The following is a 23,129-nucleotide window of genomic DNA, read 5'->3' as shown; positions in this document are numbered from 1 at the left end:
AGCACTTTGGAAGGCTGAGGCGGGTGGATCATTTGAGGTCAGGAGTTTGAGACCAGCCTCATGGTGAAACCCTGTCTCTACTAAAAATACAAAAAAATTAGCTGGGCATTGTGGCGCACACCTGTAATCCCAACTACTGGGGAGGCTGAGGCAGGAGAATTGCTTGAACCCAGAAGATGGAGGTTGCAGTGAGCTGAAATCTCGCCACTGCACTCCATCCTGTGCGACAGGGTGAGACTCCATCTAAAAAAAAAAAAAAAAATGCTAACAATCATCTAAGCTTCAGGGGTTTGTAATATTTTTTACTGGTAGACAGTCTTGCCTCAATATTGATGGTTGCTGAAGGTTGAGGTGGACATGTAAGTTTCTTAAAACAAGACAACAGTGAACTTTGCTGTATCAATAGACTCTTGTTCTCATAAGAGATTTCTCTACAGCATGTGATGCTATTTGATACTGTTTTACTCACAGTAGAACTTCTTTCAAAATTGGAACCAATTCTCTAAAACCCTGCCACTCCTTTATTAACCAAGTTTATGGAATATTCTAAATCCTTTGCTGTCATTTCAACTATGTTCACAGTATCTCCACTAGGAGTAGTTTCCATCTCAAGGAACCACTTTCTTTGCTCATTCATAAGAAGCAACTCCTCATTTGTTAAAATTTGATCATGAGATTGCAGCAATTCAGTCACATCTTTAGTCTCCACTTCTAATTCTAGTTGTGTTACAATTCTATCACATCTGCAGTTACTTCCTCCACTAAAGTCTTGAACTCCTCAAAGTCATCCGTAAGAGTTGGAATCAATGTCCCCAAAACACCTGTTAATGTTGTAATTTTGGCCTCTTCCCATGAATCATAAATGTTTTTAATGGCATCTAGAACAGTGAATCCTCTCCAGAAGGTTTTTTTACTTTGCCCAGATCCATCAGAGGAATCACTATCTGTGGAAGCTATAGCTTTACAAAACATATTTCTTAAATAATAAAACTTGAAAGTCAAAATTACTCCTTGATCCATAACTCCTTGATCCATAGTATTGTATCCATGCCTATAACACAACATCCATTGTTGGCATGGAAACAATATTAATCTCCTTGTACATCTCCATCAGAGTTCTTGAGTGACTAGATACATTGTTAATAAGCAATAATATTTTGAAAGAAATCTTTTTTTTCTGAGCAGTAAGTCTCAACAGTGGGCTTAAAATATTCATTCAACCATAGCGTAAACAGATGTGCTATCATTCAGGCTTTGTAGTTCCACTGATAGAGCATAGGCATAGTTCATTTAGCATAATTCTTAAGGGCCCTGGGATTTTCACAGTGGTAAATGAGCATTGGCTTCCATTTAAATTCATCAGCTGCATTAGCCCCTAATAAGAGAGTCACCGTGTCCTTTGAAGCTTTGAAGCCAGACATTGACTTCTCCTCCTGAGCTATGAAAGTCCTAGATGGCATCTTCTCCCAATATAAGGCTGTTTCATTACGATGAAAATCTGTTGTTTAGTGTATCCACCTTCATCAATGATCTTGGCTAGATCTTCTGGAAAACATGCTGCAGCTTCTACATCAGCACTTGCTGCTTTACCTTGCACTTTAATGCTATGGAGACAGTTTTTTTCTTAAGCCTCGTGACCTAACCTCTTCTAGCTTCAAACTTTTCCTCTGAAGTTTCCTCACCTTTCTCAGCTTTCACAGAATTGAAGTGTTAGAGCTTTTCTCTGGATTAAGCTTAAACTTAAGGGAATGTTGTGGCTGGGTTAATCTTTTATCTAGACTTCTCAAACTTTCTTCATATCAGCAATAGGGCTGTTTTGCTTTTTTATCATTCATGGGTTCACTGGAGTAGCATCTTTAATGTCCTTCAAGAACTTTTCCTTTGCATTCACAACTTGGCTAACTGGCTCAAGAATCCTAACTTTCAGCCTGTCTTGGCCTTTGACACGCCATCCTCAAAAACTTAATCATGTCTAGCTGTTTATTTAAAGTGAGAGACAAATAACTCTTTATTTTACTTGAATACTTAGAGGCCATTGTAGGGTCCTTAACTGGCCTAATTTCAATATTGTTGTGTCTCAGGGAATAAGGAGGCTAAGGAGAGAGAGAGGTGGGGAAATGGCCATCAGTGGAGCAGCCAGAACACACACAACATTTATGGATTAAGTTCACAATCCTATTTGGGTGCTGTTCATGGCACTTCCAAACAATTACAACAGTAATATCAAAGATCATTGATCACAGATCACCATAACAGATATAATGGTAATGAAACAGTCTGGAATATTATAATAATTACCAAACTGTAACACAGAGACATGAAGTGAGCACATGCTGTTGGAAAAAAATGGTGCCAACGGACTTGTTCAAGGCAGGGTTGCCACAAACCTTCAATTTATAAACAATGTAATATCTGTGAAGTGCAATCAAACAAGGTATGCCTGTAATACCTAAGTCAGGTTGAAATCCATTTGGTGGAAATCGGGCCGCCTTTCTTTGAGCTGAGGCATAAATGCTTTGTTCTTCACTGTTCATATCATTGCTGGGGAAATCAAGCTGGCATATGTTTTCAGTAACCACCACTGAGATCATTTTTCCTCTCTCTCTCTGGGGTAATTCTGGGAAAGAAAAGCATTCAAAATATTATATTTTCTATCCCCTAGAACATTCATGTCATGTAGCACCTACAATTAATGAGTGGTACTTGTGAGGATGTGAGTCATTACAGCAAAGCATTTAATTCAATTCTTCTCAAACACACTGATTTAATCCACCCTGAGTGAAGCTGGAACTGTAACACACCTTCCCTGAATAGAGTACCATGAGATGATATGGTGTGTCTGAATGACAGCAATTTTGCACATGTACATAGCAGCTTCCAGCCTGGGATCTCTAAGAGTTGCTTCTCACATGGTAATTGATGGCACCTCTAAGTGTTACATTAAACATTTAATTGAACAGTTAAATGTGGATTAATGAGGCCATTAATTAATACAGTGGGGAAGTCTGCAATTCTTATCTGTGGACCACAGAGAGGATTTCCCCACACCATGTATTTGAAACTCCATCGTGAAAATTCCAAATTGTTGAAGCTGTTGAAAGTGTGAGAAAAAGAGTGTGATAAGAGTAGAAATAATGTAAGGCTGACAAAAAGACGACCCTGAATATGGATACATGAGTTCAAGACCAGGTTCTACAACCAACTAGCTGTGTGACTTTGTGTATATTACTTTACCTCTCTGGGCCTTGAATTTCTTATCTTAAAAATGAGAGGTGTACATTGAGCCCAACAGTCATTTTATTAACCAGTGCTCTGAGCCTATGAATTTAACAAAATGCAATCTGGGATTGGCTCAGTTACTTGGACCGTTCACATACCTTTTGACTTCTGTGTGTCAAACATTTGTCTGAGAGCTCCAGCTGTCCAGTTACAGCCCCCCAAGGAGAAGTAGAAGAGCCCTGGACTTGGATTGACAAGTCCTGCTTTCTACTCTGCTGCTAGAAGTGAGATCCTAGAAGTCAACAAATGCATCTGAGTCTCCAGGTTCTCATTCTTAAAATGTAGACATAATAATCTACTGCAAGGAGCTGTTATGAGGACTAAGCAAGGTATTTTAGATGAGAGCAAAAGAGTGTGATGTATGTGTGAGCTACTATTCTTGTTTTTATTATTTTCACCCTGGGCCACGGAAAATTGGTTCTGGGGGTCATGTCAATGCCTACGGCTACTCCGTCATCTGTCTACCTTCCTTCCCTTCTTCTCTGCCTACCGTAATCTTCATTCTTGAGTCTGTATTTTTCTAAATATAAAGCAAGATATTTATTAGCAAATGTTTTGGTATCCATAATTCTTCACTCCCCAAACTATTATTAAACTCTTTTATAACTTTGATAGTGAAAATAAAACAGAAAACCGTAAAGTTTCACAAGACGACATTGCCCCTCTCAAAATCAACCCAACCACTGAGCCTCCTGGGGAGCTTTCCTCCTAACCAACCCTTTCCCAGAAGATAGTTTTCAGGATGGTCCTTAAATGAAAATGAAGAACTAAAAAGATCAAGTAAAAAATGATTTGTGGTTTTGTTTCATTCTAAATCAGCTTGAGGAGTATATTTTAGAGCAACAGTCCACAACCTTTTAGGCATCAGGGATTGATTGTGTGGAAGATAATTTTTCCACAGACTGGGGTTGGAGGGTGGTTTTAGGATGATTCAAGCACATTACATTTATTGTGTACTTTATTTCTATTATTATTACATTGTGATATATATTGAAATAATTATACAATTCACCATAATGTAGAATCAGTGGGATCCCTAAGCTTGTTCTCCTGTAACTAGTTGGTCCTATGCTGGGGGCGCGGGTGGTGATGGGAGACAGTGACAGATCATCAGGAATTAGATTCTCATAAGGAGTACACAACCTGGAGCCCTCCCATGCACAGTTCACAACAGGGCTCACGCTCCTATGAGAATCTAATGCCGCTGCTGATCTGACAGGAGGTGGAGCTCAGATGGTAATGCAAGTGATGGGGAGTGGCTGTCAATATAGATGAAGCTTCACTCACTTGCCCACTGCTCATCTTCTGCTGTGTGGCCCATTTTCTAACAGGCCACAGACTAGTACCAGTCTATGGCCCAGGGGTCAGGGACCCTTGTTCTAGATAACTTATTTTACTTTAAGCAAACTTCATAAACTTTCATGGGCAGGTCATTTGGAATGGTCTTAATATAAATCTGTGAGGTGCATTATCAAAAAATTAAATTAGGTTCAGTAGCATTTACTACTGAATATGCGTTACTGCCTTACCTCATATGATATATATATATATATATATATGCTCTCTCTTAAACAAAATGTTTTATTTTTCTACTATATTGAATAACAAATATTATTTATGTAAATATTGTTTATTGGTCACTCACTATAGCCAGCTACAGCACTGAGGAATATACTTAAGTATACAGGTATATTTCTCTATATTATATATACAGTTGATCCTCATTGTTTGTGGATTCCATATTTACAAATTAGCCTACTCCCTAAAATGTATTTGTGACCCCCAAATCAATAATCCAGTGTTTCCACAGACATGTGCAGAGTGGTGAAAACTTTGAGTCACCTGATGTGCACATTTCCAGCTGAGATCAAATAAAGCTGTGCTCTACCTGCTTGCATCGGCAGACTTCCTCGCTTAAGAAAACCTCTCAGTGCCCTTTCTCTGTAGATCTGTAGATAACATGATAGCATTAGATAACACAAGCTACTGTGTATAATTATCTGTTTATACACAAGCATTAGCTCGCCTCCAGGACCATAAACTTCTTTCAGATGGACCCTAGGTTCTATTTTTCTTATACTTTAAGTATACTCTTATACTTTAAACAGAAACACACATAAAGCAAGATTATGTATTGATTGGCAACAATGTTGTGACGAGAAGCTTGCAGGAACCTAATCCTGTATTCCCCTAAGAGCAATAGTTCAGAATTCACTAATTCAGTGTTTGCAGCAACTTTATAAAACATAACAATTGCAAATAATGAGAACTGACTCTGTGTGCTATATGTGTGTGTGTGTAATTAAGTACTAGACATGGACTACACCAGAGCTTAATGTGTAAATTTATCCAGTGCTTTTGTATTTAGCCCGATAATTTCACCAGAAATTGCTAATTTAAATTAGTTCCTTTGCTTTTATTAAGATAAATGGAATCTCATCAACTCAGTCTTAGGACACAAAGGAATTAGCCTTAGAAATAAAACTTTATTTTGTTAAAAACTCTAGTGAAGGAAATTATACAACAGAAGCACAGTGAAGGGATGTCGTTTTTCACCTTTGTGAGCACAAAACAGATTTGAGTCTTCCCCATATCACACAGATTCAGCTCCCTCAAGCCACCCAAAGTGCAAACTATGCCATCTCTCTTCTCTTCTAGATCGCTATCCACTCAACATTCACCGAAAACATACACCCAGTTTCCAGTGCACAGGTAATAAAGATGATAAGTCCTTGGCTTACAATTACCACATGTGTAATGGGCTGAGAGGAAAATATAGGAAGGCCACCGAGGACCACTCAGCAAGGGATGAACAGTGAATGTCAGGTAGAGCCACCAGAAGATGAGATGCTTGACCTTAGAGATGAGGAGCACTTAGTATGGTGGTCTTGGTGGGGTCCCCTGGCACAAAGGTCCACAGCACTTACTCTGTGCAGAGCCTCAGAACAGATGTCATGGATGATTGAGTCAGTATCAGCCAGTATCCTCAAAGTCCAGTATTTCAGGGAAGCTTTCCCTGGAGACACCCTCTCCTCCATGAACACATGCACTCCCAACCAAGAAAAAGTCTGAATCCGTCCATAGGAGTCCTTTCTTCTTCCTTCGTGGCACTTATTTAATCAGTATCTGTCTCCCCAAATGAAGCATATGCCCCTAAAAGCAGGAACCAAGTATGTTATTGTTGTTGGTTAGCTGTTGCATCTCCCACTGCCTCAAGATTTGCCTGGCATAAGCTGCTGAACAACTGAATGAAGATTGCAGAGTAAGGCCAAGGTCTTATTCATGGGGTGACAACTTTGCTAGGAGATTTTACAAGGTCATAGTATTGTGGGGATTTTTTTCCACAGTGAACAATGTTTTATCCTGGGAAATCAGTGTACATCCCATAGGTATTTTTGTTCACCATGCTTTTCATTGCTTAACTCTTTGACCTAATAACTAGTAAATTAGCAGTCACTAGAACTGAGAAGAGAGAAAACAGGAAGGTTTCAGGTCTTCTAACTTACATTCCTAAATGCAACCTATGGTTCTGGCAGGTTGGCCTATGTTCTTGGCTCAAACTGGGGAATTTCACAGGAGCAAGGGCTCATGTGCCTGCTTTCATCGTCACTTCTAGATCCAGCCCAGACCCTCACCCCACAAAGGAATCATCTGCTTCTCTTCAGTTCCTTGAAATATTCTTGCCAAGAGGACCCCTTCTCTCCGGGGGTGAACAGTAAGATAGATAAAGTGTACTCAAGTGGGACAGAAGTCACTAGCACACATCATGGTGGACGAGCTGTATCACAGTAGCCATCTCTGAGATGGTAGGAGAATGCTGTAAGGCTGAGCCATAGGGACTTGCCCTTTCCTATTTCTCACCTCTTTGTTGTGGGGTTCTCACAACCAAATGCTCATATGGCCAGGCAGGTGGTCTAAGCAAGTGGAGGTGACAGGGTGGAAGTGTGGCAAGCCCTAACTGAAGGGAATAGCTACTGCTCAGCTCCATGCAAGAATTTGGGATGAGTGTCACCAGATCTTCTGGTTTTGCAAGAGAAAGCAGAAGTGTGGGGACCAGATATGTTTTCAAAGAATCAGGTTTCTTGAAATCAGAAACCATCTTAATGTTGTCCGTTTTTCATTACTGTTGTTTTTCTGAAATGCTTTTTGTCAATCATTAGGGAGAAGATAAAGATAAATAGAACCTAGGGTCCATCCGAAAGAAGCTTGTGGTCCAGGAGGGTAGCTAATGCTTATGTATAAAAAGATAATTATACACAGTAGCTTATGTTATCTAATGCTATCATGTTATCTACAGATCTACAGAGAAAGGGCATTGGGAGGTTTTCTTAAGCAAATTTGTTGGGGAGAATCTCCTCCCTTTAGTAACAAGAAACTCAATTGTTTCTACATCCAGAAAAGGACTTTTTTTCTTTTAAGCAATAGGGCCTCCTTGCTGAGACAGTAAAATTATAGAGATACTCGTAGAGTTGTGTTGCAATACGATGAGGAGGCCAATGAAAGTGGTTCCATCAAAGACGTGCTTGAGTTAAAACTAATATATTCAAGCAGTGATACTATTTTGGCATTCCTCAGCTCCCTTTTCTTTTTTCTTTCTCCTCATCTGGACTCAGACCCTAGTTCCTGACTTTCAGTGTGGCACTCTTTCCTCTCCCTGCTTAAGAAGGAGCAGTCAGAATTATAAGGTCATGGCAACACTGTAGATTTGAAATTCCACTGCTTTACAAAACATGGCTTCTTGAGCTCCAGCATTGTCGTTTGGCAACTTGATTAGAAATTCTTTCTGCCAGTGCTGAGCCATGGTAGTTAATGTGTGGAGTTCTGAAGCAACAGTTTGGATCCCATTTCTACTCACTTATCATACTAACTGTATGACTTTAGGAAAAGTACTTAACTTAGTAACTAAGCCACAGTTATCTCATGTATAAAATAAGGTAACCATAGTGCCTGCTTGTTAGGTGTTTTGTGAAGATCAAATGAGATCATACAGGTAAATATTATGTGAGTAAAAACCTCCACAGGTATACTAACAGAGCGTTTAAAAAAAGGAAGATCACGTGGAGGTCTATATTTGAAGAATGAGACCTGTGCCTCACACAAAGAAGTATTCAATTAAAGAAAGTCAACATCAGTATTACCAAATAGGGACATGAATCATTCCTTGCTGTGGAGTATTGTGAGAATAAGGATCTGCATAATTTATAATTTACTGCAAATGGAGCAAGTCAGTCTTGGCAAACTCTGATTTATTATCACATGGGTGGTGAATGAGCTTTGACCTGGCCAAGAGAAAAGTGTGCCACTCCAGGCATGGATGTCAAGCCTGACACTCAACATGCACAATTGCTGGACTGAGCTGAGGTACAGTGCATGAAGTTCAACTAATACCCCACCTTGGGTGATTTTCAGCTGTAAAGTGGCCCTAGCTAAATAATAATGGCACACAGAATTTTCCATGGTTTTTGGAATTCTAGAATAATGAACTGTTTGGGTACAGGGGACTCTTCTGAAGTACCCAACAATTTAAAAGGGAGGAAAGTCCTTCTTCTCTCTCTCATCAGTCTCTTCCCTCTTCCTACCTATCCATCCATGTATCCAACAGAATCTGAATTAGGATATTTTGGTACATGTATACCTATGTAACAAAACTGCACATTCTGCACATGTATCCCAGAACTTAAAGTAAAATTTTTTAAAAAAATATTTGGGCATTCATGCAATCCACTTTTTCAGAGGAAAGTTAGTCTTCTTTCAAATAATTACATAATTGCATCAATTCATCAAGGATACAGTGGGCCTTTTCACATGCCAGGTGCTGTGCAAGCCACCGAGGGTAAAAAAAAAAAAAAAAAAATAGAAAAGTAAAGTTCATACTCTCAAGGATCTCATAGTCTCAGAGGCAAGGGTAACTTTTGTAATTCCCTAGCCTTCCCTTCTCTCCTTTCAGAGCTCCTCACACACTAAGTGCCCAGTGTGTTAATTTATTTTCAGCAGAGTCTGATCAGCTTCTTTGCATGAAAGACTACATGTTTAACCTCTCCAAATTGCAAGGGTGTCTGCTTTTTCAAAGGAGATGCTATATCTTAAATCAAAAAGGTTATTTTGAGAATTTTAGACATGCTTGAAAATTTAAGTGAAGCAAATTTTTATAATTTGTGTATATACTTGCTAACCCTGAAATGAGCCAGGTATGTAGCTACCAAAAATTTCTTGGTCAGGATGTTCTTCACTTTTCATGCAGGTTGCTGGAAGCCCCCATGTCTTGTAGTTACTCTTTATTGCAGACTAGTAAAGAAACATGCTTTGGATCAGAATTGAGACCTAGGGGCAGGGGGTGTGTTTCTATCCTCATTCTCTCCAATTTTATACGACTGAGCACTTCTGTATTGCCCAAACAAATGTGTCATTTCTTGTACTCTTGGAGTGTCCCAGTATGTGTGTATACTCTGGGACTTGATGACATAATGAATTTCCCCATCAAAGCTCTCTAATCGACCCATCTTCACTATTTGATGGCGTAAGTCAAATATTAGTCTTAATTTGAACCAGGCCATTATCATATTAGACTTCTCTGTCATTCTTGATGACTGCAGAGCCAATGGCTCTCACATTTCCAAGCGTTAAAGAATTGCCTCTTCAGTGGGCTCAACTGTTCCCCAATTTTTATTTAGAAAACTGACAATGGTTGAAATAAGCCTCACGGGGTCAAAAAGCCAGGTGGCCAGGGAGCTTATACCCGAAATGAGAAAAGCCTTGCTACCTGCTGGTTTAATAGGCTGCCCTTATTTCTAATGGGGCTGAGTGGAGCTGAAATCAAGGCTGAGAGACCATATCAGAGCGATCTTAACATCGAACCACCTGACATTGGGTCTGTGGGGGATATTTCATCATTGTCTGCTTGACCTTTGGCCTGTTAGACTTATAGCCCATCATTTCTGGGAAGCAGCGACTGAAAAAGCCATCTGTTCCCCATCGAATGTACCTGTCCTGATGTGCTGTCAACAGCTGTTTGCATTGCTAACTGCGCCAAGGGAAAACAATTGATGCTGGCAAACTCGAATTTCTAACCACCTCTTTTATTTTTGTCACTCCTGGTGCTAATGATGACCTATATTCTCTACCATAATGATTATCTTAAAAGTCTTTTTGGCGTTGAAGAGAGCGTTTGAGTCCTAAGTGCCTGTATTGTGAAAGAATATAATATGGAGAGGTCTATTATCTTAGAATTCATTTGCCTATTTTTTCTTTTTTTAAGGCAGCACTGTAAATTAAACCGCTTGAGTTGGCTTTGTAGGTTTCTTTTTTGTTTCCTTTTTTTTTTTTTTTTTTTTTTTGCATACACAGCAAGGATAACTACACCTCAGATTTATGAGCATTGTGAACAGGTTGCCATAGCAACCACTCTGGCTGCTCTACACCAAATAACCTTGTCATGTGAGCGTTTATCACAGGAACATCAAGGACTGGATTGCACTGTACGCTCTTTGGCTAAACAGCAGGATTTTTCTGAATAATAATTGGTCGTGGCCTTTTATTCCACCAGTCAGAGTTAATCATCCTCAGAATCTGAAATTAACCATAATGCATTCAAGGCGCAGAGTGCAGCCATTCAAAAATTCCTCTTTGGGGGAAGAAAACTTTCCAGTGATCTTTGGTCTTTGTTGTATATGATCATTGTTGTTATTGTTATTGTCACTATTATTGGGAAGTCTTAATGAGAGAAGGATGAGCATTTGGGAATGGCATCTAGAACTCATTAACATGATATAAGTAAAATGGGTATTTAACTACCCTATTATTTATGAGAAATAAGAGATATTTTAAGCTGCCATCAAAACTAGCAGGTTTTTTCCTCTCTCAAATTACCTTTATAGGACATTTGATCATTTGAATATATTTTATTAGGTTAATTTATTTTCCATAGATCATGTTTTAATAAACACCCAGAAATCACAATGTGCTTCTGATGTATCATCTGAGGAGGGAAAATGAGTGGGGTGTAAAGGATCAGTGAGGTCCTGGTGCCTACGGAGCACGTGTGTGTACACACACGTGGTACTTGTGCACATCCACAAATATCCGCAAGATGGACCCTAGAAAGAAAATAATTACGTCACAAGGATACAGCTGGCTCTCTATCACAGGCAATTATGTTAGAGCTAGGGGTTGGTGGGTTTAAAAAAAAATCAGGACATTGGTTATTTATCAGCAGAGAGGTTTTCTGATCTGTGAAAAAACACCTTACAAAATTCTACTAGGGATAAGGCCAGGCTTCAGCGTATTCAACAAATTATGGGGTTTTTTTTTTTTAGCATCTTAACACCTCCCCATTTTGGTGATCCTTTCTTTTACCTTTTCTTTTTTTACTTCCTTGGTCCCTAGGTCTTATTTCTTACAGGCCATTTGTATTTGTCCGTTCTCATGCTGCTTTAAAGAACTGCCCAAGACTGGGTAATTTATAAAAGAAGGAGGTTAATTGACTCACAGTTCTGCATGGCTTAGGAGGCCTCAGGAAACTTACAATCATGGCAGAAGGGGAAGCAAACACATTCTTCTTCACATGATGGCAGGAAGGAGAACTGCCAAGCAAAGAGGGAAAAGCTCCTTATAAAGCCATCAGATCTTGTGAGAACTCACTTACTATCACGAGAATAGCAGCATGGGGGGAACTGCTCCCAATTCAATTACCTCCCACCAGGTCCCTCCCATGACATATGAAGATTATGGGAACTACAATTCAAGATGAGATTTGTGTGGGGACACAGCCAAACCATATCACCTTTTATCATCATTATTGTTGATACTAATTGTCATTGCCTTGAGTGTGACCTCTCCTGAAGATAGTTACTTAAAAAAAATCTCAAATGGAGGAATTTCAGAAATCAGTAAATAATATTTTCTAAAGAACTTATTCCAGGAGGAAAGGACTTTTTTAAGTTCCCACCTAGTCATACCTTCTAGGAAGCCACCAATATTGCCAACTTCTAACACTCTTTTATAAGAGGAACCTGTAGTCGTTCCAATCAAATGAAGCTAAATGATTGCATGTGAAGATGAAAAACAGCTAAGTGGGAAGATTTGGGTGCAGCTATTCAGGGAAATAGCACCATCCATCTCATGTCACATCCCTGCTCTTGTCTTTTTGTTACTTTTCCTTTGAAATAAATTTATATATGAGTCAGTAAAATAAGTTTTAGAAAAGCAACAATATTCACTTATTCATCATATTATGGTCTTTGTAAATGCCAAGCACACTGCTAGGTGTGTGGGGGGAACAGCAATAAAAGAAATCTGATTCTTATCCTCTAGGTACTCACAAGCTTGGAGGGAGACGAGACATAAAGAACCTGGATAGTTACTGCACTCTTAATAAGAAACAAATGTCTTGTGAGTGGCACAGAAGTGCCACTAGAGGTGGCAGCCATCTCTGGCATTGTCATAAGAGGGCATCTGTAGCATGTGGTGTTGAAACAACTAAGCTACATGAAAGTGTAGAAGGCTGGTGATTGGAAGGAGAGCATTCCAGGGAAAGAGGATAGCAGGAGTGAAGTAGGAGACATATGAGTGTTTGGTAGAGTCTGAGAAAAGCCAGCATTTGTCAAGGACCCAGGTTCACATCCATGAGTTGTCAGTAGAGATAAAACTGGAATGGTACCTTCAGGTCAGATTTGAAGCTTGGTTACCAGGGGTCTTGAATATCCTCCTAAAATGCCTGGGCATTTATTTTGATGGCATCAGAAAGTCATTTCAGGTTCTTAAGCAAAATATTGATGTGATCAAAGTGATAGAAAATTTAAATGAGACTGGGGTGAGAAGGAGGAAGGTAGACATTTTAGAAGTTGTTTCATCATCTGAGGAGGTGGATTTACCTCTAATCCCTGTTCAACTAGCTTTCTCTTATTTTCCTGCTGAGGAAAAAAAAAGACATCTTCCTTTTGGTAGTGATTTTGAAGTGCAGTGTCAGAGGAGGGGAGAGGGTCCACTCCTGATGCAAGCATCAGATCTGTGGCTTAGCAATCAGAGGGGAGGACAGTTAGGAAAATGCAATTGATTATATTTGGGCTGTTCAGGCTGAAGCACCAAAGATACTGCTAGAGTCTCTTCATTTGATTTCTCAAGATTTAACGTGTGTTTTGTGAAGAGGAAAAAAGTGATAAATATTTTTGACCTGTGCTCACTAAGCTATGACCAACCTGCCAATAAACATTGCTGCTATTAGGCCTGCTATTATTATAAGAGTGCTATCCTTTGAAACTAACAAGAGAAACGTATTCACTCTATGTGGTGGAGAATCTTTATGGAATTGTGCCGGGAGCCCAGGGTTCCTAAAGCACACCCTGACCGGGATGATCCCCAAAGTTTCTCACAGGCCCCTTTTATTCTGTAAGGGGTATGTGTGTAGGTGAGGTTTAAAGTATGAACAGGAGGAAAATGATTCTCTCTCTGACACCCCTTCACTCTTCCTTACTCTTGAATATCAAACTATTGAGCAAACTTGTTTTGTGTTGTCATTCTGTCCCAGAAGCAGTTCACAATGAACTTTCAAAACATTTTATCAGATCGGGCATGGTGGCTCATGCCTATAATCCCAGCACTTTGGGAGGCCGAGGCAAGCGGATCACCTGAGGTCAGGAGATCGAGACCAGCCTGGCCAACGTGGTAAAACCCCACCTGTACTAAAAATACAAAAATTAGTCAGGTGTGGTGGCGCACGCCTGTAATCCCAGTGACTCTGGAGGCTGAGACAGGAGAATTGCTTAATCCCGGGAGGCAGAGGTTGCAGTGAGCTGAGATCACACCACTGCACTCCAGCCTGGGCAACAGAGGAAGACTCCAACTCAAAAAAAAAAAAAAAAACACTCCAGTTTTATTTTATGTAATTAATGAGGACAAAAAGCAGTGTGTCCTTTGCACTTTCAGTAGAGTGGGCATTCTTGCTAATAGTACTCAATATGAGTCACCTCAGTTTCTCCCTGCTTAGAAATAGCTGCTGTGTTTGGGAAATTCGATGTTACCTAAAGCTGCATAACAGATTGTTCGAAAATATAATGGCTTAAAACAACAATAGTCATTTAATATTTCTCACAGTTTCCGTGGGTCACAAATCTGGGAACAGCTTGGCCAGGTAGTTCTGGCTTGGGATCTCTCATGAGATGTGTCAGCTACAGCTGTCATCTTTGGACTTGACCGGGACTAGAGGATGCACTTCCAAGGCAGCTCACTCACATGGCTGGAAAGTTGGTGCTGGCTGTTGGCAAAAGTCCTCAGTTCCCCACCCGAGTCTCTCCACAGGGTTGCTTGAGTGGCCTCAAAACATGGTGGCTGGCTTCTCTCATAGTGAGTTATTCAAGATTCTAAGCAAGAAGTCTCTATGAACCAGCCTTGGAAGTCATATACCATAACTTCTAGTGTATTCTATTGATCACATAGGACAGCCTGATTCAGTGATAGTGAGAATTATACACGGTGTGAACTCCAGGAAATAAAGATCCACAGATCCACACGAGGATGGTGTGGGAAGGGGGCATGTCTTGGAGGTTAAGTATCACAGAGGTGCATCTTTGCAGCTCAAATGTGGATGTGTCAGGTTCTGGTATTCAGAAGATGATACTACCCTGTTTCTGCCCCCAAACTGGAAATGTTCTACCCATGCTGAGGTTGAGTGGTAAAGAATTCCTTTAATCTGATATAATCTGGAATAATGGTTGATAATAGGAAAGGATAGTCAAATTGTTTTAAACATGATTTTAAACTTAAAAATATGCACTTATTTGCCAATCATTTGGTATAGTTGGATTTTTTTTTTTTTTTTGAGACGGAGTCTCACTCTGTTGCCAGGCTGGAGGGCAGTTGTGTGATCTTGGCTCACGGCAACCTCCACCTCCCAGGTTCAAGAAATTCTCCTGCCTCAACCTCCCAAGTAGCTAGGACTACAGGTATGCACCACCACACCTAGCTAATTTTTGTATTTTTAATAGAGACAGGGTTTCACCATGTTGGCCAGAATGATCTCGATCTCTTGACCTCGTGATCTGCCCACCTCAGCCTCCCAAACTGCTGGGATTACAGACGTGAGCCACCACGCCCGGCCTGATTTTTTCTTAAATAAAGTTCTTCTCATTAAAGTTCTGCATCCTTTCCCTCCACAAATCAATCCAAGAATACATTATTTACATTATCTAGCTTTGGGTTCTTTAAAGTGAATCAAGAACCTAAAATGTACTTTATGAGCTATCTACATGCACAATTTTATTATTTTTAACTAATCTCTTAGAGTTGTCCCACCCACATTCAATTTAACATCAATCCTTTTTTTTTAATCAATTTCCCATTTACTGGCTCTTTCCAAAGCAATCAACTTGTTTTTTTGTCAAATCAACAACCCTCTTTGCATTCATAGTTCACAGTTTTGCATAATATTTAAATAAATTACATAAATTATAACTACAACCAGCATAAAAAGGTTTGGGAACAAACACAATTGATTCTTGGGAAGCACACATTTCAACAGGTATGAGTGGCATGTACCAGCAGAGAGGAGTGTGCTAGCCCCAAGGGTTCATCAGAACGTCTTGAAGATAGAACGAACAGTGTCAACTACATGGCCATGTGTTAAGGCGATCTTTTTGGTCAATATTTTTACTTAATTTAAATTTCCTCAAAAATTTACATTGTAATGGCTGATCTTTGTATCCTTTTCTCAAAAATCAAATCTGTGCAAATAAATGCACTGGCCATGCAGCTGACCAATCACAGACTACCAGTGAACCCACAATGTTCTCCTCACCAAGTATGTAGGATGACCTATATGACCTTTGAAGGCCTCAAAGAATGGAGAGATGAATGCCTAACAGTTAATTATGTTTGATCCCAAACCTTACAATGTCAATGTGAATCAGCCACTAATCCAATCCTGAATGATCATGCCTGGACATAAGTGCATCAGCACCATTTTCAGCAGACAAGATAGGCTTCCTGGAGGAGGAGGTCTTGACTTTGGACTTGAATAGAATATGACACATCCAATGGGACAGGAGGTTATACCACAGAAATGAGAATGAGTGGGAAAGATAGGAGTATTTGTTGAATAGCAAGTGCCACATGGAGAAGAGAAGATGCAAATGTGATCTCTCAGAGAAGGTAGGGCCAAAGAGGCCGAAGGGTCTTGACTGTTAGAAATAGGGAGCTATGGCAGGTTTCTGAGCAGGGGAGTAGCATGACTAATGAGGTGTTGGAGGACTGTCAATCTGGCGAGAAGACACTGAGTAGACTCAAGCAGGAAGAAGCTGGAGCCAAGGCCAGTTTGCAGCGGCTATTACAGTGGTTTGAAAATGAGGTATGAGAAGGTCCCAATAAAGGTGTGGTCTGTGAATATAGAGATTTCACTAGCAAAAATAACTGGATTTGGGAGCTGTAAGACAGGGAAGGTAAGTAGAAGAGAGGCAAATTTGAGTCTAGGAAGTTAGAAGAAATAGTTGGTGCCACTCATATAGTATGAAAACATGGAAAAGGGAACCAGAGTGCATGAGGAAGTGAGGAACACAGATTTAGGCTGAGTATGAGGTGGAAGGGGAGGCGTGGAGAGGACTAGTGGAAGGTTAGAGACAGAAGAGGGCTGAGCCAGGGAGAGGGGCAGATTCAGGAATCACCCACAGAGCAGCCTGTGACAGGCCCCAAACGTGGGCAGGTGAGGCCTCTGGGGAGGATCCTACAGAGAGACAGAAGGCCAATGTCAAGACTGAGCCACGGCCAGAACCCCTGCTGCATCGATGGAGCCAGAACTTTTTATGGCCCAGAAAAGGCAGGTAGAGCTGCTGCTGTCTAAGCTTTTACTGGCCACCTCCCTGCTTTTCATTTCCTCATCTCCTTCTTGTCCTCTGTCCTTCCTTTCCAAGTCTCCATTTAGAGGACAGGCAATTACACCTCACCAGTGCAATCTGTATGCTGCTGTCACATGTAGGCTCAGCCCGGCTCCCTCGGCTCTAATTTCTGCTTTTTTTTGCTCTCCCCTCCTAACTTTTCCACTTCTTCCACTACCTTACTTTTCTACCTCATTAAGGACAGGAGCCCCTCCATTAGAACTCACACTCCATTGTGTCACACATCGTTTAAATACCTTTATCACTTTGCCGTTGGGAAAAATAGTAATTGATGGTATTTCCATTTATTTTCACTCTCTCTGCTCCGTTTGGGGAATGATGATGGTTTCAAATAGCTCATTATTTATTTTCCACTCAGGCTCAAGTTGTATTCCAGCACCATCCTTACAGGGACCCAAACTTCCCACAATCCCATAATGTTTTATGAGCAGTTTTACAATCAAGATGCTATATTATCATGTCCTTCTGAAAGGTGGTTATATGAATTGCCAGGAAGCAGTAGCTGAAATACAGAGAAATCTCCATGACAGTTTGACAGTGAGTTCATAGTCCTGTCTTGGGGAGAGCCCTTTGCTCAGGAGCCCTTGTGTGGAGGAGCTTCTGCAGGGGCTCAGAGTGGCCACTAATGTTGTAAAATGCTGTCCTGTTTAATGACAACATGCATAAACAGAGGAGGTGCAACAGAACATTCTAACCAGAGGATTCCTTAGTGAGCATCTGGCCTATCCCACCTATTTTATGGGTGAGGAGAATGAAGCTTGGGTAAGAAATGTGACTTAAAAGGGACGTAGACAAAGATGATCTCTGAGCTGGAAATCAGGCTTTTTGACAGTCACACACACACAAAAATCTTTTTTAAAAAAAAATTTTGTTAAATACATCATAAATATGACATCCAGCATATCTAGTCAACAATTCTAATAGGAACAAAAACCCACAGATGATGACATACCTTGATGTTTTATGTCGACAAAGAAAAGCAGGCAGAAGTCCTGGTAATTGGTGTGTCCTCATCTCATCCCCAGTGCTTGTGCTTGAGTGCTCCATTTTTTATTTACCTCGTCAGACAGCATCATTTCACCCAAGATTTATTGAGTCCATGTGGAGTATGTTTTCATCCCTTGTTCATCTCTCTCTTGGTTTTCTACAATAGAGAAATAACTGGAGCTAAGAGGCTTCTCCCACTGTATTTGAGATACGCTAACCAATGCCACTCTTGGGACTGGCTTCTGGAGAGGTCCCTGAGATGGGCAGAGGGAGGGAGGTTGAAGACGTCACATAACAGCATCACTTCTGAATCTTAGCTGAATTCTGGGCAGATGGGATTTCCTATGATAAAATGGGGTTGGGAAGTACACTGTTTAAAAGGCCTGGGATCAGAGACACTAAAAAGAACTATGAACTTGGACCTGGGATCCAGTTCTAACTTTGCCATCAAAGAGTTACATGACTTTTCGGAGCCTCCATATCCTCATGTATAAAGGGGTTGGTTCTGTAGAGTGACACCCCATCCAGTGCTTATATTCTGGAGTTCTATGGAGACTGTGCCTGTGGGAGGTGGTGAGCAATGATTGCAAAGAACATAGAAGGGGAATGCTAAGGCAAGGCTAATGGGCAACACATGGTGTGGATGCCTGAAGGCTGGAAGAAAGCGGGTAGGGTCAGCAGGCCCAGGGGCTTCCCATCAAGGCTTCAATTCTCCAGGAGCAAACTGTTTCTAAAATCACAACTGTGCACAGGCATGAGTAGGTGGACACCCACACTTGCTTTTTCATTGCTCATCAAAGGGGAGCAATTTATAATCATCTCCATTGACTCAAACAAGCTGTGAAGTAAACAGACTCTATTACAATGTGTTTACAAATGAGGTCACTGAAGCTCCAAGAAGGTAAGAGACTTTTCAAGATTTATTGTTTATGGGCTGAGCTGGACAAGACCCAAAGTTTCCTAGGTCCTAGTCACAGGCCTTTTCCAACTCCAACTTCCAAGTTTGCTATAGCAACCACTTATATTTCTACAGAAATTTTTACTTGTAAAGTATATTTAAAAACCATTACCTCATTTTTATCCTGATGAAGGCCTGTCAGTTGGGAGTGCTGGGGGCTATTTCTCTTGGTTTAGAGATGGGGAAACTGAAGAGATTTTCCCTGAGTTTCCTAATCATTTAGCAAACCCTCATAGAGCACCCATGATTCACCAAGCACATCCCAGACATGGCTGCCTAAGGGCAAAGCTAACTTCTATCTCAATGTGTCTTGACTGCACATCCAGTTCCCTTTAAGAGTTGAGATTTTCAAGGCACAAATAAAAGTTTTCAAAAGAAGCTTCTACATATGCCATGGACAAATGGTCCTGGCAATGGTAAAAAATATTCTATCCAAATGCTGACCCTCCATAGCCCACTCTTATTTTAAGATGGCCTTCCAACCCTAGAATTAATGTAAAAAATATGTAACAATTCTAAGATTATTAATTCTATATGGCATGGCTATAACAACATTTGATGAGGGCACCAGGCCCAGGCTTTGGTTTTGATTTGAAATAGGCAAAGCCTGTGTGAATGCCATCCACCCTACCAGTGCTGTCTCCTCTCCATCTTCTCATGATTCTGCAGGCTTCTCCACCCGAGAACTGTATCCTTGGTTCTGTCCCTGTTAGTCCCCCTGATGGATTGCCAGTACATCAGTGGAACAGGCTGTCACAAAAACAGAGATGGGATGGCAAGCCCTAGAGATGGCTGTGGAAGACATGTCTGCTCTGGGAGAGGATTTGAACTAGCTTGTGCTGAGATTCACTCTGCTGCTAAGGACACACGAAATAGACTCACTGAAAGTACTTTAAATACCTTCTAGTAATGTGGTCTCTCCTGGAATTCAGTGTCAGTCAGGCCCCTAGGTATAATAGTAAGCTGTCCAGCACTTTCTAGTTTACACATATTCTGTCAACCTTCTACAGATTCTCAAAGCAATTCCCATTTCTACGTTTTCCTTTATGACTTTCCCATGGATAGGTAAACAGTCCTGAGGTATTTTTTTTTAAAGGGAGGGGGTGGATTTCATTTGAGTGAAAAGCTGTGTGCTGTCCCCGACTTCAGAAAAGGTGCTTCTCCTCCATTATTACCTGGGATACTCTCTGGAAGTGAGGCACGTTTGAACCACTCACACTCTCTTACATCGTTTTTGTCATTAAAAGAGAGCAAGTCCCTGGGAGCAAAGGGGAAGTCTGTGTTCTGAAAAGTGAGCCAACCCAACTCTCCCGCTCACTCCTCCACATCTCCCTGGCACCGCATCGATGGCCACCCCTCTTATCTAGCAGTCAAGACCCAACTTGAGTTCCACCTCTGCCTCTGATTCTTCCTGAACTATCCCACCTCTGTTTAGCCTCTCCCTGTTCTGGACTACCTGAGTCAGACTTTCTGTTCCTTGCTGAGTGCCACTTATTGTCATTGTTAGCCTTGAATTTGGAGCTAACTTACAAAGTGTGTAATCATCTAACTTATCGAGTGCACAATCGTGATTTTTCAACTGGAGTGTGGTTTTCCCGAAGGCAGAAGACAGACCTCCTTCAGCTGTGGTCCTCTCTGTGCTTTACATTAACTAGTCATATGGTACCTGTTTGTTTGTTTAAAAAGTGATGTCCAAGCAGAGCACACCCTTGTATGTTTTATCCCTGATAACACAAGCAGAGCTGAATGAGCTCAGCATATGTGTGTGTGTATGTGTGTGTGTATACAATGGAATGTGTATACAATGGAAAAACAGCCCTTGAACAAAATTGGGCATTTTCTAAGGGAAGCAGAGTATTGTCCCAGGTTCCTTGTTCTGTCCCTGGGAACCTGCATTGGTCATGTGAGTGTGTGTTAGGAAGCCCCTTCTCGGCCAATTCTGGACCACCTATTGCAGCAGGAAATATAACCATCTGCTCTTTTCCCTCAGGGAATGACTGCATTGCCACCACCTCCTTTCACCTTTTCAGATGCCAATGTTTTTTCATCTTTCCTCAACATAGAGTTGGGGAAATATTTGTATTGGCTGAGTTGAGACTGTGGCTCATTTTACCCAGTTAACAGTGACCCAGTCATTCCGACATACCTGCTGAGGAACATAAGTAGCAGGAAAATGGACATCTCACCCCCTTTCACTGGAAGAATGTGGAATAATTCTTTGTATTTGTCATGAGGGAAATCAAACCCCTGAACTGACATTCACTTAATTTTTCTTCATGGAGAAAGCTGTTGAATTCTTCTATTAGTGGGGTTAGAAAAGAAAAGAAAAAAAAAAAAAGAAAAGGACTCTCCTGGAAATCAGGAGGCCTGGCTCTCACCCTGGCTCTGTGCCCAAGGCCTCCCCACCTGGTTATTTCCATGGGACCACACACTTACACATTTGCACACCTGCCTGTCACTAAGTACCAAGCAATGGGTTCATTTGGATGCCAGTGTTTCCCTTGAAGACCACCCTGAAGTTCCTCCTGACAGTCATGCTTTCTACTTCAAATTATTGGCTGCAGGGAGACCAGCATCTGAGAGGTGTCAAAGTTCCACCTGTAGGGTCTGGGAACTGAGTTCTGTCCCACCCCATTCACTGATCCATGTGTGACCAGGAAAGTCCCTTAAGTCACTGTGTTTGTTTCTATAGGTTGGAAATAATGACTCAGATAACCCCAACTCAGGAGTTTCTCCCAGGGCTTTTGTGAGAATTAAATGGGATTAGAAATGTGACTATATTTGGGAAGTAAACGGATGTGAGGAAACAATGGTGGCTATCAGAGCATCCTTGTGTGTGTTACCAAGAGGACAGGGCAAGCGGGAGATCCTGGCATCAGGTTCTAGCTTTTGCTGCCAATGATGTGATCTTAGGAAAGCCATAAGATCTCTCAGGGCTTCAGTCTCCTCATCTATCAGATGGGGATTAAAAAACCTGCCCTGCCTTTCCCACAAAAGTGTCGTGAAGATCTGAAACAATAGGCATGAAAGAGCATTGACAAATACACAACACCATCCAAGTAAGAAAGAGTTCACTGTTTTTAGCAAGTCTGCTTGGACTGAAGGCCACTCATTACATGTAAGAAACTCACAAACTCACCCTCCTAAGAGGGAGTCCCAGAGGGAGAGATTATATGTAAATCATCTAGCTACTGCACCAGCATTTCTTCTGGAAGTTATGTCATTCAACCCAAGGAGCCCTAGCCTGGGAATTAAGGATGGAAGCTAGACATTCACAGGGAAAATTCACAATATAGCCAGTCTCTTGGGATAGCATATATTTTAGCAATATTATATCTGACTCAAATAAAACAATACCTTTCAAGGGCATGGCGTCACTTCTTCGAATTGTTGGATAGAAATGATCCATGTTTAAGAAGCTGTAAAATGGCAACTACAGACCGTAACTTTAAAAACCTGTTTTGCAGGATTGTAACAAAAAAACACTGTGCACATATTGGAAGTGTGGAGGAGAGAAGGTGTTAACATGAACATAAAGCAGACAGCAGGCACCACAGAAGCTCAGGAAGGGAAATCCTTGAGGACTGAAGAGGAGCCACCCCTATAGGCTGGAGGTCATGGGCACCCCCAGGGCACATACCCCACAAGTTGGTCCTAAAACATAGACTGTACTTGGAAAAGTAGAAAGGAGGGAACTATGTCAAAGTGACATGTCATCTGGGTAGAGAGGTGAGCAGAAGGAAATAGCAAGTTTAATGACAGAATGGACCAACCCTTAAGACTGCATTACAAAAGAGCCTGTCCCACTTACTACCCAAGACAAAAGAAGAAACATTAAAGAAAACTTTGATTTGAGTTCTGTTTAATAAGTACAGAGAACATACAAATTCAGCTTTTCTGATTGTTTTTGATAAGTCCCCACTATTGGTTCTAGATTTCTGGGAAGAGATGGGCATCTGTTGTTCTCATCAGAAGAATCCATGCACTTTTCCTAAATGCATGAAACCTCATCACCAGTGCTTGGC

The 23,129-nt window shown here is 41.0% G+C and overlaps 1 protein-coding gene and 1 long non-coding RNA gene across 2 annotated transcripts in view; one reads left to right on the top strand and one right to left on the bottom strand.

Annotated features, from left to right (window-relative positions):
• The window catches only part of SLC14A2 (solute carrier family 14 member 2), a 471,086-nt gene that overhangs the window by 193,343 nt on the left and 254,614 nt on the right, over nucleotides 1-23,129 (top strand). The gene's annotated exons all lie outside the window — the stretch shown is intronic.
• Nucleotides 6,361-23,129, bottom strand: part of LOC134732009 (uncharacterized) — a 28,252-nt gene continuing 11,483 nt past the window's right edge. Inside the window, exons 2-3 of the long non-coding RNA XR_010114821.1 lie at nucleotides 18,112-18,303; nucleotides 6,361-6,432 (exon numbers count right to left, since the gene is read on the bottom strand). This is a non-coding gene — a long non-coding RNA (uncharacterized lncRNA). The remainder of the gene's footprint in view (nucleotides 6,433-18,111; nucleotides 18,304-23,129) is intronic.

Source organism: Symphalangus syndactylus, chromosome 1, assembly GCF_028878055.3.
Source record: "Symphalangus syndactylus isolate Jambi chromosome 1, NHGRI_mSymSyn1-v2.1_pri, whole genome shotgun sequence".
Classification (NCBI taxonomy): Eukaryota; Metazoa; Chordata; class Mammalia; order Primates; family Hylobatidae; genus Symphalangus; species Symphalangus syndactylus.
Note: the sequence above shows the minus strand (reverse complement) of the source record. Positions and strands in the feature narration are given on the sequence as shown.